The 11,023-nt window shown below is 34.4% G+C and overlaps 1 non-coding gene across 1 annotated transcript; it reads left to right on the forward strand.

Annotated features, from left to right (window-relative positions):
• Positions 1 to 4,584: 4,584 nt before the first annotated feature.
• On the forward strand, positions 4,585 to 4,794 carry LOC126954135 (small nucleolar RNA U3). The gene has a single exon (XR_007725564.1). It is a non-coding gene; the product is annotated as a small nucleolar RNA U3 (small nucleolar RNA).
• The last annotated feature ends 6,229 nt before the right edge of the window (positions 4,795 to 11,023 follow it).

An 11,023-nucleotide genomic window follows, 5' to 3' on the forward strand; every position in this document is an offset into this window, starting at 1 on the left:
TTATCAGCATATCTAAAGAATACATTAATCCCTCAGATAGGGCATTGGACTGCCTTGAAACCTTGGAAAAAGGAGAAGCATAAAGATCAGCTCAGCACTGATGTCCAGGAGGGAGAACCGTAACCAAGATTCTCAAGTATTCTGGTGCCTGAGCAAAGACAAGAAGATTGTTGACATGACTATGGAATCATTGTCACACAACTTAAAATGGTCCTTTTAACACAATGGTCCTGAGTTATAAATGTTTGAATTAAGCTATCAAACTATCTTATCCTGGTGCCATTAAATACTGAATTAATTCATTATTTAATTCCCTGTACTGAGTTGAATAGTGCTCCAACAAAATTCACATCTGCTTGGAACCTGTGATTGTGATCTTAGGAGGAAATATGGTCTTTGTGTGGTCTTTGTAAATGTAAACAAGTTAAGATGAAGTCATACTGAATTAGGGTGTGACTTGTGTCCCAGTAAGAGGGAGTTTGGGACACAGAACTACATGGAAAGAATTCCATTTAATGATGCAGAAATTAGAGTGATGCATCTACAAGCCACGGAATAGTCAAGAATTGCCAGACATCAGAAGGTAACAAGAGGCAAGAAAGAATCCTCTCTAGAGCCTTCAGAGAAAGCATGGCTTGACTACATCTTGATTTCAAACTTCTAGATTCTATAACTGTGAGAGAATAAATTTCACTTGTTTTAAGCCATCAGATTTTTGGTAAGTTATTATGGCAATCCTGGGAAAGTGGGCATGCCCCTTTCTTATGATATGTGTTTACAAAGCAATTTTCTGGATAAGAATTAGTTGTCCAAGTAAGCAGATACTTATGCAGGTAATAATACTTCTACATACATGAGTTTTAGAATTTCCATCTCTCTGACAATTTCATACTTGCAAATCAGCATTACAGCTTTTATCCATCAACCTTATGAACTTGTTAAGTAGAGTCTATCACGGAAAGATAAACCTGCTTTTATAGGACATGGACATGGACAATATAAGGTGTTTTTTTTTTTTTTTTTTTGAGACGGAGTCTGGCTCTATCGCCCAGGCTGGAGTGCAGTGGCGCGATCTCAGCTCACTGGAAGCTCCGCCTCCTGGGTTCACGCCATTCTCCTGCCTCAGCCTCCTGAGTAGCTGGGACTACAGGCGCCCGCCATTACGCCCGGCTAATCATTTTTATTGTTAGTGGAGACGGGGTTTCACCTTCTTAGCCAGGGTGGTCTCCATCTCCTGACCTCGTGATCCACCCGCCTCCGCCTCCCAAAGTGCTGGGATTACAGGCGTGAGCCACCGCTCCCGGCCAATATGAGATTTTAAAATGCCCTCTTCTGTGGCAACAGATAATAAATGAAGCTCTGCTTTAGGTCCACTAAGCCTTGTGATCTTTCTCTTTTTTATCCCAGTGCCCTGCTTCATACCATCATTTCCTCTATGATATTTTTGTTGACAGAGCAGCAAATAATTTGTCTTCATCAGAAGACTGGACTAAATAAGGAAAGAATAATGAGTTTGAAGTTACATACATAGCAACTCCTCAAACTGAAATGCAGTGAAAAAAAGAAAAAGAATATTCAAGAACAGTGGGACAATTATAAAAGATGTGGCATATGTATACTACAATACTAGAAAGAGAGTTATTAAGTATTAACTCACGTGATCACGAGGTCCCACAATAGGCCATCTGCAGGCTGAAGGGCAAGGAGAGGCAGTCTGAGTTCCAAAACTGAAGAACTTGAAGTCGGGTGTTTGAGGGCAGGAAGCCTCAAGCACGGGGGAAAGATGTAGGCTGGGAGGTTAGGCCAGTCTCTCTTTTCACATTATTCTGCCTGCTTATATTCTAGCCGCAGTGGCAGCTGACTAGATTGTGCCCACCCAGAGGGGTAGGTCTGCCTTTCCTAGCCCACTGACTCAAATGTTAATCTCCTTTGACAACACCCTCACGGACACACCCAGGAGCAATACTTGGTATCCTTCAATCCTATCAAGTTGACACTCAGTATTAACCATCACAGTCCTCCAGTTGAGAAAGGTATATACCTACTAGAATTGAACAGTTATGTAAATGATAGGGATGTTGGGAGCCAGACTTCTCTCTGTTCAAGTAGAAGTTTACAGATAAGCAAGAAAACGAGTCTAGAATGATCTGGTAATTGAGTAGAGTCGAAGACATCAGGATGAACTCTTATTTAGCTTAAAATAGATACATATATTACTTCTGCCTGCTCTTATCCAAAGTCCGTTCATTTTTCAAGGCCCAATTCTCCATCTGCTTAATCCATAATTATTTGCCTAAATGCTCAAGTATTCATTAAATTTCTGCTGCACTTATATCCTGAAGCAAACATCCTGAAATTTGCTATGCATTATTAGGTATAATATAGCAATATTTTAATTTTTAGAAATAATATTACTTTTTTCTTTTGCTAATTTTTATATTCCCAGAAGATTAGAACCAAGTACTTCTTTGATCTAGCTCCTGTTATATAATAAAGTGACAAACATATACCAGGCAATAAAATAAGGAATACTTTTTGATTTATGAATAATAGTGTGACCCAATCTGCTCATTGAAGAAATAACTTATATGCAACATTTTTATACAGTGGCTTTATACTGAAACCATTGTAGAAAATGTTTCTGCTAAGTTCCTTAATGGAATATTTTCTTCATTATTTTAGTAAAAGTAATATTTATATTAATATTGTATTCATATTAATGTTTATATTTGAACATTTTCTCACCATCAAAACTTTGTCATATAAATGAGACATTGCATGTAACAAAGAACATGCTTGTTTTTGATGAACAAGTTAAATAGTCACAAAAATTAATTATATATTAAACCATAAATAAAACCTTAATAAACTTAAAATATTCAACTGTATATAGATTATGCTCCCTGGTCATGATGCCATAAAATTAGAAATGAATAGTGAAAGGATGGCTGCAGTAAAAATTTTCATATTTCTGATTGCCAGTCTCCAGTAAGGGTTTTTTTTTTTTTAAACAACTCCTTAACCGAAAACAAGTATAAACAATGTTAGAAACAATAATCCTCACAAAGGCAGCATGAATATGATGAAATATTTAAAAATGCTCAGCCCACAATCTGAAAGAGAATAAAAACAAGAGAGATAATAAAAGATCTAAGCCACTTAGCCACTAGTGACTATAAGCACTTGAAACCCTCATAGTGTTATTGAGCTTGATTTATCTCATCAGAATTGTCAATAATTTATCTCCATTCATACATTTAGCTTAAAGTGATCCTGGGTTGTTCATATCATTGAGCACTTGGAAGAAATGAATGTATTTCCTCTCTGGAGAATACTACCTCTATTTTGGCCCTTCCCAAATCCTCACAAGTAATTTTTATGGAAATAAATTAGATGGTAAAATGTCATCATACACAATAGAAAACAAGGCAATAGGTGTGAGATCCAGCAGGAACAACAGAAAGTAGAAACAGACCAAAATATGCTTGAGAAAATCAGATTATCAGACACAAATTGTTTGCTTTATCAATAAAACAGAAACGAACTCAGCTCGGTGAGGTGGCCCATGCTTACAATCCCAGCACTTTGGGAGGCCGAGGTGGGCAGATCACTTGAAGTCAGGAGTTCGAGACCAGCCTGGCCAACATGGTGAAACCCCATCTCTAATATAATTACAAAAATCATCTGGGTGTGGTGGCATGCAGCGATAATTCCAGCTACTTGGGAGGCTGAGGCAGAATAATCACCTAAACCCAGGAGGCGGAGGTTGCAGGGAGCTGAGATCATGATGCTGCACTCCAGCCTGGGTGAGGGAGTGAGATTCTATCTAGAAAAATAAAAAACAAAAACAAAAACGAAAAAACAAGCCTATTCTATTGGGGCCAAGGAGGAGGAAAAAGCAACTTAAAGTTATCAGAATATAACAGAAAAGTATTTTTAAAATGTATACCATATTATAAGAAAAGTAAAATTGTAGAAGTAAAAGTTGCAGTAACTAAAATTTAAAACTGAGTGAATGAATGTGGCAGCAGATCAGTCATAAAAGAAGAGAGAATTAGTAAATTGGAAGCTGAGCCAGGAGAATGCTGAAAATAGCACAGAGAGAAAAAAATAGGTGGAAAATATAAGAAAGAGACTGAGAGATATAAATGAAAGTTAGATGATTTAAAATACATTTAACTTCAGCTTGGAAACAGAAAGGGCAGAAAAATATTTAAAGAGAAAACAAGAACATACATCAGATCCAAACAAAACATCCATCAAATTCCAAGTATGTTAAAGAAAAATAAATCCAAACTTTTAAATATTTTAGTGAAATTACAGAAAATAAAAGACAAAGAGAAAACAACACCAAGAATAGCCAGAGAAAGACAATAGTGAGTATTAGATTGATAAAGAATTATAAAGACCAAGTAAAGATATATCATGCAAATATTAATCTCAAAAAAGTTGATATCAGATAAATGTTTTGGAAGAAGTAGAGTCTTGTAACAATATAAAGTTTGTAACTCATCAGAATAGTACGAGTTGAATTCATATATTTTGAAATACACAGCCTTAAAATGAATAAAGAAAGAATATACAAAGACTCCTTTCAGGAATCATTTCTTTAGTTCCTACTAGAAAAGCGTCTCTTAACATGTGGCGTACCAGAAGCCACAAAGAGGAGGTGCAGCATTCTGTCCTAAGTGTGAAGTGGACTCTTGATGTTGCTGTGCTGCAATTGCCATTTGCTAATGATGACCTTGCTTTTCTTACTTAGAGTAAGACAGACAGAAGGCAGTCAGCCTGAGCAATTTCCATTTATGAAAGCAAAAAACAAAAACAAAACCACTCTAAATTTGCAAACCAAAATAGACTATAATCAGAGTGGAAAATTTTAACATAACTCTCAGTAATTAACAAAACAATCAGACAAAAACATCAGCGAGTTTATAGAAGGCATGAACATACAAACACAACCACAATAATAGAATAATGAACTTTAGTTTTTAGCACACCTGGACCACGTACAAAAATTGATTTTGTACTTGACCACAAAATCTCAACAATTATTAGAAGACTGATATAGTATAATATTCTCTCATCACAAAACAATTAAGTTAGAAATAATGAAACAACTTTTAAAAATGTCCTGTAGTTATAAATTTAAAATTGTATTTGAAAGTACTCATGAAACAACACTTTAAAAAAAAACACAGAAATTATAAAATACTTTCATCTAAACTTTTTCTTTCTTTTTTTATTATGCTTTAAGTTCTAGGATACATGTACACAACGTACAGGTTTGTTACATATGTATACATGTGCTGTGTTGGCTTGCTACATCCATTGACTTATCATTTACATTAGGTTCTTTTCCTAATGCTATCCCTCCCCCATCCCTCCACCCCACTACAGGCCCCAGTGTGTGATGTTCCCATCTTTTCTAATCTTTGTAAATTTAGCTAAAACCATATTTAGGGGAAAATTTAAAATCTTAAACAATACATTATAGAGAAAGAGACCTGAAAACTAATGAGGTAAGGATCCGTCTCAAGAAGTTAGAAAAATTATAACAGATAAACCCAAGGAAATAGAATGAAGAAAAACTTTATTAAGAGCAGAAAGTGATGAAACAAACAAATACGATGGAAAGGATCAACAGAACACAAATTTTATTTTTGCATATTGTTAATAAAATTGTCTACTCAGCAGAAACTAAATTAGAAAAAAAAAGATGAGTAAGCAATATCAATAATGAAACAGAGCACACAACTGCAAATGCTATAGACATTAAAAGAACATATATATAAACTTTGGCTGGGCACCATGGTCCACGCCTGAAATCCCAGCACTTTGGGAGGCTGAGGCGGGTGGATCACCTGAGGTCAAGAGTTCAAGAATAGCCTGGCCAACATGGTGAAACCCCGTCTCTACAAAAATACAAAACTTAGCTGGACACAGTGGCAGGTGCCTATAAGCCCAGCTACTTGGGAGGCTAAGGCAGGAGAATTGCTTGAACCCGGGAGGTGGAGATTTCAGTGAGCCGAGATGGTGCCATTGCACCCCAGCTTGGGCAACAAGAGTAAAACTCCGTCTCAATCAATCAATCAATCAATCAATATTTTTAAAAAGAAAAAATTTTATACCAATCAATATGAATGTTTCAGATACTTATAAAATATACCAAAGTGTCTGTCTAAAAAGGAAATTGAAACACTGTATAGTCCAGAAGATTGAATCAACAATTTTTTTTCAAAGAAAACTCTAATTCAAGATGTATCTATCAGTAAGTTCCAGAAAAATTTCAAGGAAGAAATATCTTTTATGTTACCCTTTCACGAGGGGCAGGGGTGCAGGGAGAAAGAGAGAAAGAAGAACGGCCCAATTAATTCCATTGGGCCAAAAGTTCTTCAAACTGGACATTACCGCACTGCACTTTCAAGATCTCTCAATCTTTCTGTCCAGCTTGTATTATGTTTAATACTGAGTATGATGTATTCTCAAAATTATTTTTTTCTTACTGATATTTAAAAAGTTATATTCTTATTGATGACAATTTCTTCTGCAATGTCTTAAGTGTAGTCACAGAGAAAAGAAAAGAAAGTAGTCACTTTAAAAATATTTGGTACTGGCAGCTCCAAATATGGCAGTGGTTAACATTTGAAATCCCCAAACTCATTAAACTCTTTAAAAATTATATGTCACAGTAGTCTCTATAAAAGGGTAAAAAATGATTTGTTTTACAATATTGCTGTATATATCATACCTCTTCCCAGCCTTTTTAAGATACCTTCAATAGTTTGCAAAAATGTATTTAACTGTTTCCATAAAATGAGCTAACAGAAAAAAGTATTTATATATCCTTAAGAACAGAATTTTTAGATTAAAATATTTCTATGTGAATCTATGATTATTTAGAGTCCAAATTAAGTAATTTGAGATAATCTTGGAGGATTTTAAAATGAAAAGGAAAATATCAATTTTTCTATTATCTACTGAGTTCTTCATATTTGGTTTATGCAATTTAAAAAGTAAGATCTGAACATCAGTACAAATAGGAGAAATATTAATAAAGCCTGGAGGACCTTAGAAGATCAACATTGACACCCTCTCATTCCAGTTATTCAGTAAAGTTTATGAAATGTTTGGTATAAGGAGATATCTTGTGAAAGCACCTAAGGGGATTGTCGACACGTTGTGATAATACATAGACTACACACAGATTAGAAGATGAAGACGAAAGGAGTAAAGGGAAACCCTACACTTACAAAAGTGCCTGAACATTGGAATCATCAGAGTTCTTGAATCTTAGGTGAGGTAATAGGGCTTGCATAAGCCATAAAATTGGGGTTGGAGAATTGTTTAAGGTGATTTTGCCCAAGTTTTTTATTGTGGTGAGATACACATAAAAAAAAATTGAGCATCTTGACATTTGTAAGTAATAGTTCAATAATACTAAATACATTCATGATGTTGTGCAACCATCACCACCACCTACCTTCAGAACTCTTTTCATCTTGTAAAACTGAAATTCTATAACCATTAAACAATAACTCCCCATTCCTCCATACTCCAGCCCCCATCAACCACACTATATTTTCTACTGCTTATTATAATTTTAGTCCTTACATTTAGGTCCTTGAACCATTTTGATTTCTTATTTTAATTTTTGTATATGGTGTTGAGCGTCTGACTTCACTTTATAGATAGATAGATAGATAGATAGATAGATAGATAGATAGATAGATAGATAGATAGAGATACATAGATATCTAGTTTTCCAAGCACTGATTGTTCCTTTACCTCATTTAATGGCCTTGGCCCCCTTGTCAAAAACTATTTGACCATATATGTGATGGTTTATTTTAGAGTTTTCTATTATTTTCCATTGCTCTCTCTGTCTTTATGCCAGTACTATACTTTTTTTTATTACGATAACTTTGTAGAAAATTTTGAAATCAGAAAGTTTGAGTCCTCCATCTTTGCTCTTTTCAAGGTCATTTTGATTATTCAGAGTCCCTGAGATTTCATATGAATTTTCAGATGAGTTTTTCTATTCTTGTAAAAATACCATTGGGATTTTGATAGGGATTACATTAAGTCTGTAGATTGCTTTGGGTACTATTGAAATCTGAATGGGATTAAGTCTTCCAATCCATGAGCATGGGGTGTGCTTACATTTATTTTTGAATTCTTTATTTCTTACAATGTTTTCTTTCTTACAAAAAAAAATTACAATCTTTTGTAATTTTTATTGTACAAGTGCTACAGTCTGAACGTGTGACCCCAAACTTTGTGTGTTGAAACCTAATTCCCCATGTGATGATATTAGAAAGTGAGGCCTTTAGGAGGTGATTAGATCATGAGGATGGAGTACTCGTCAATGAGATTAGTGCCCTTATGAGGGGCTGAAGAGACCAGAGTTTTCTCATTTAGCCATGTGAGGATTCAGCAAGAGGACTTTCACAAACGGGAAAGCAGGCTCTAACCAAACAGAATCTGCTAGTGCTTCTGTCTTGGATTTCCCAGCCTCCAAAGCTGGGAAAAATAAATGTCTGTTGTTTACAAGCTACTTACTTTATGGCATTTTGTTATAACAGCCCAAACAGACTGAGACAAGTCTTTTGCCTCCATGGTTAATTCCTAAGTATTTTGTTGGTTTTGATGATATTATAAATTCAATTTAAAAAAAAACTTTTCTTTTCAGATTGTGCATTTTTAGTATATAGAAATGTGACTGACTTTTGTGTGTGGACTATATATCCTGTTGCTTTGCTGAATTGATTTATTAGTTCAAACTTTAGGGATTTTTTTATATAGTTCTATATATGAGATCATATAATCTGCAAATAGAGATGTTTATTTCTACCTTTTCAATGTAGGTGTCTTTTATTTCTTTTTCTTTCTTGATTGCTCTGGCTAAAACTTCCAGTATAGAATTGGTAAGAGCAGGCATCCTTGCCTTGTCATGTTTTTAGAGGAAAAGCTTTTATTCTTTCACCATTTGAGTATGCTGTTACCAGCAGGATTTTCATATATGACTTTTATTATATTGAGATAATTTTCTTCTATTCCTAATTTGTTTAGTTTTTGAATCATGAAAAGGTGCTGAATTTTGTCAAATGCTTTTTCTAAATCAACTGAGATGATTATATGGGTTTTTTTCTTCATTCTCTCAATGTAATGCATTATAGTGGTCAATTTTTATATGTAGAGATCATTCCAGGAATAAATCCCATTTGGTCATGGGGTGTAATCCTCTTAATTCACTGCTGAATTCAATATGCTGGTATTTTATTGAAGATTTTTTATATTAATGTTTATTAAGGATACCTATAGTTTTCTTTTTGTGTAGTGTCTTTGTCTGGCTTGGGTATCTGGAAAATACTGGTCTCATAGAATGAGTTAGAAAGTGTTCTCTCCTCTTCAATGTTCTGAAAAATTTATAAAGGATTGGTATTAGTGCTTCTTAAAATATTTGGTAGCATTCACCAGTGAAGCCATCAGATCAAGGGCTTTCTTTATTAGGATTTTTAAAATTATTAATTCAATCTTCTCACTAGTTACAGGTCTATTCATATTTTAATTTATTTGTAATTTAACCTTGGTAGGTCTTATATTTCGAGAAATTGATTCATTTCCTCTAGGTTATCAAATTTGTTGGCATATAATTGTTCATAATACACTCTTACAATCCTTTTCATTTCTATAGAATTCGTAGTAATATTCCACTTTTATTTCAGATTTTAGCAATTTGAGTCCTACTCTTTGTTCTTATTAGCTAGCTAAAAGGTTTCTCAATTTTGTTGACCACTTCAAAGAACTAGCTTTGGTGCTTTGATTTCATTGGTTTTGGGTTTCATCATATTCTCCACTGCTTTTCTGTTCTCTATTTTGTTCACTCCTGCTCTACTCAGTCTTATTTCCTTTCTTCCGCTAGCACTGGGTGTATCTTGCTTTTCTTATGCTAGTTCCTTCAATTGTAAAGTTTGGTTGTTGATTTGAGATTTTTCTTGATTTTTAACATAGGCATTTATACTGTAAATTTTACCCTTTGCACTCACTGTGTTCCATAAGTTTTGGTATCTTCTGATCATGTTTTCATTCATATCTTAGTTTTTCTTTAATTTTTCGTGCGATTTTTTTCTTTCATCCATTGTGTGTAAGAATGTATTAATTAGTTTCCACAAATTTGTGAATCTTCCTCTTTCCTTTCTTTTACTGATTTCATACTTCATCTTATTCTGGTCAAAGAAGATACTTTGTATGAATCTTTTAATATCTATTGAGACTTCATCTGTGGCCTAACATATGGTCTATCCTGGAAAATGTCGTATGTGGGCTTGAGAAGAATGTGTCTGTTTTTGTTTTGGGGTAGAGTGGGCAGTATATCTGTTAGATCTTGTTGGCATACTGCGTTGTACAACTCATGTATTTCCTTACTTCTCCCTGGTTGTTCTATACATTGAAAATTTGATTTTACGTCTCCAACTATTATTGTAGAACAAGTTCTCCCTTCAATTCTGTCAGTTTTTTAAATATATTTTGATGGTCTGTCATTAGGTATGTACACGTTTATGATTGTGATATCTTCTTGTTGTATTAAAACTTTTATAACATAAAATGTCCTTCTTTGTCTTTTCCATTTTTTAAAATTTAAAGCATATTTTGTCTAATAGTATTATAGTCATCTTGCTCTCTTTTGGTTACTATCTGCATGAAATATCTGTTCTCATCCTTTACTTTTAATCTACTTGTGTCTTTGGATGTAAATTTAATTCAAATGTAGGAAGCAGGCAGTTGGATTATGGTTTTTTAATCTGTTCTGCAAATCTCTATCTTTTCATTGGATATTTTAAATTATTTTCATTTAAAGTAATTGCTGAGGCTGGGCACAGTTACTCACACCTATAATGCCAGCACTTTGGAAGGCTGAGAATCACTTGAGGCCAGGAGTTCAAGAGCAGCCTGGCCAAAATGGTGAAGCCCCATCTCTACCAAAGATACAAAATTGAGCCAGGTGTGGTGGTGCGTGCCT

The sequence above is a fragment of the Macaca thibetana genome, chromosome 4 (assembly GCF_024542745.1).
Source record: "Macaca thibetana thibetana isolate TM-01 chromosome 4, ASM2454274v1, whole genome shotgun sequence".
NCBI classification, from domain to species: domain Eukaryota; kingdom Metazoa; phylum Chordata; class Mammalia; order Primates; family Cercopithecidae; genus Macaca; species Macaca thibetana.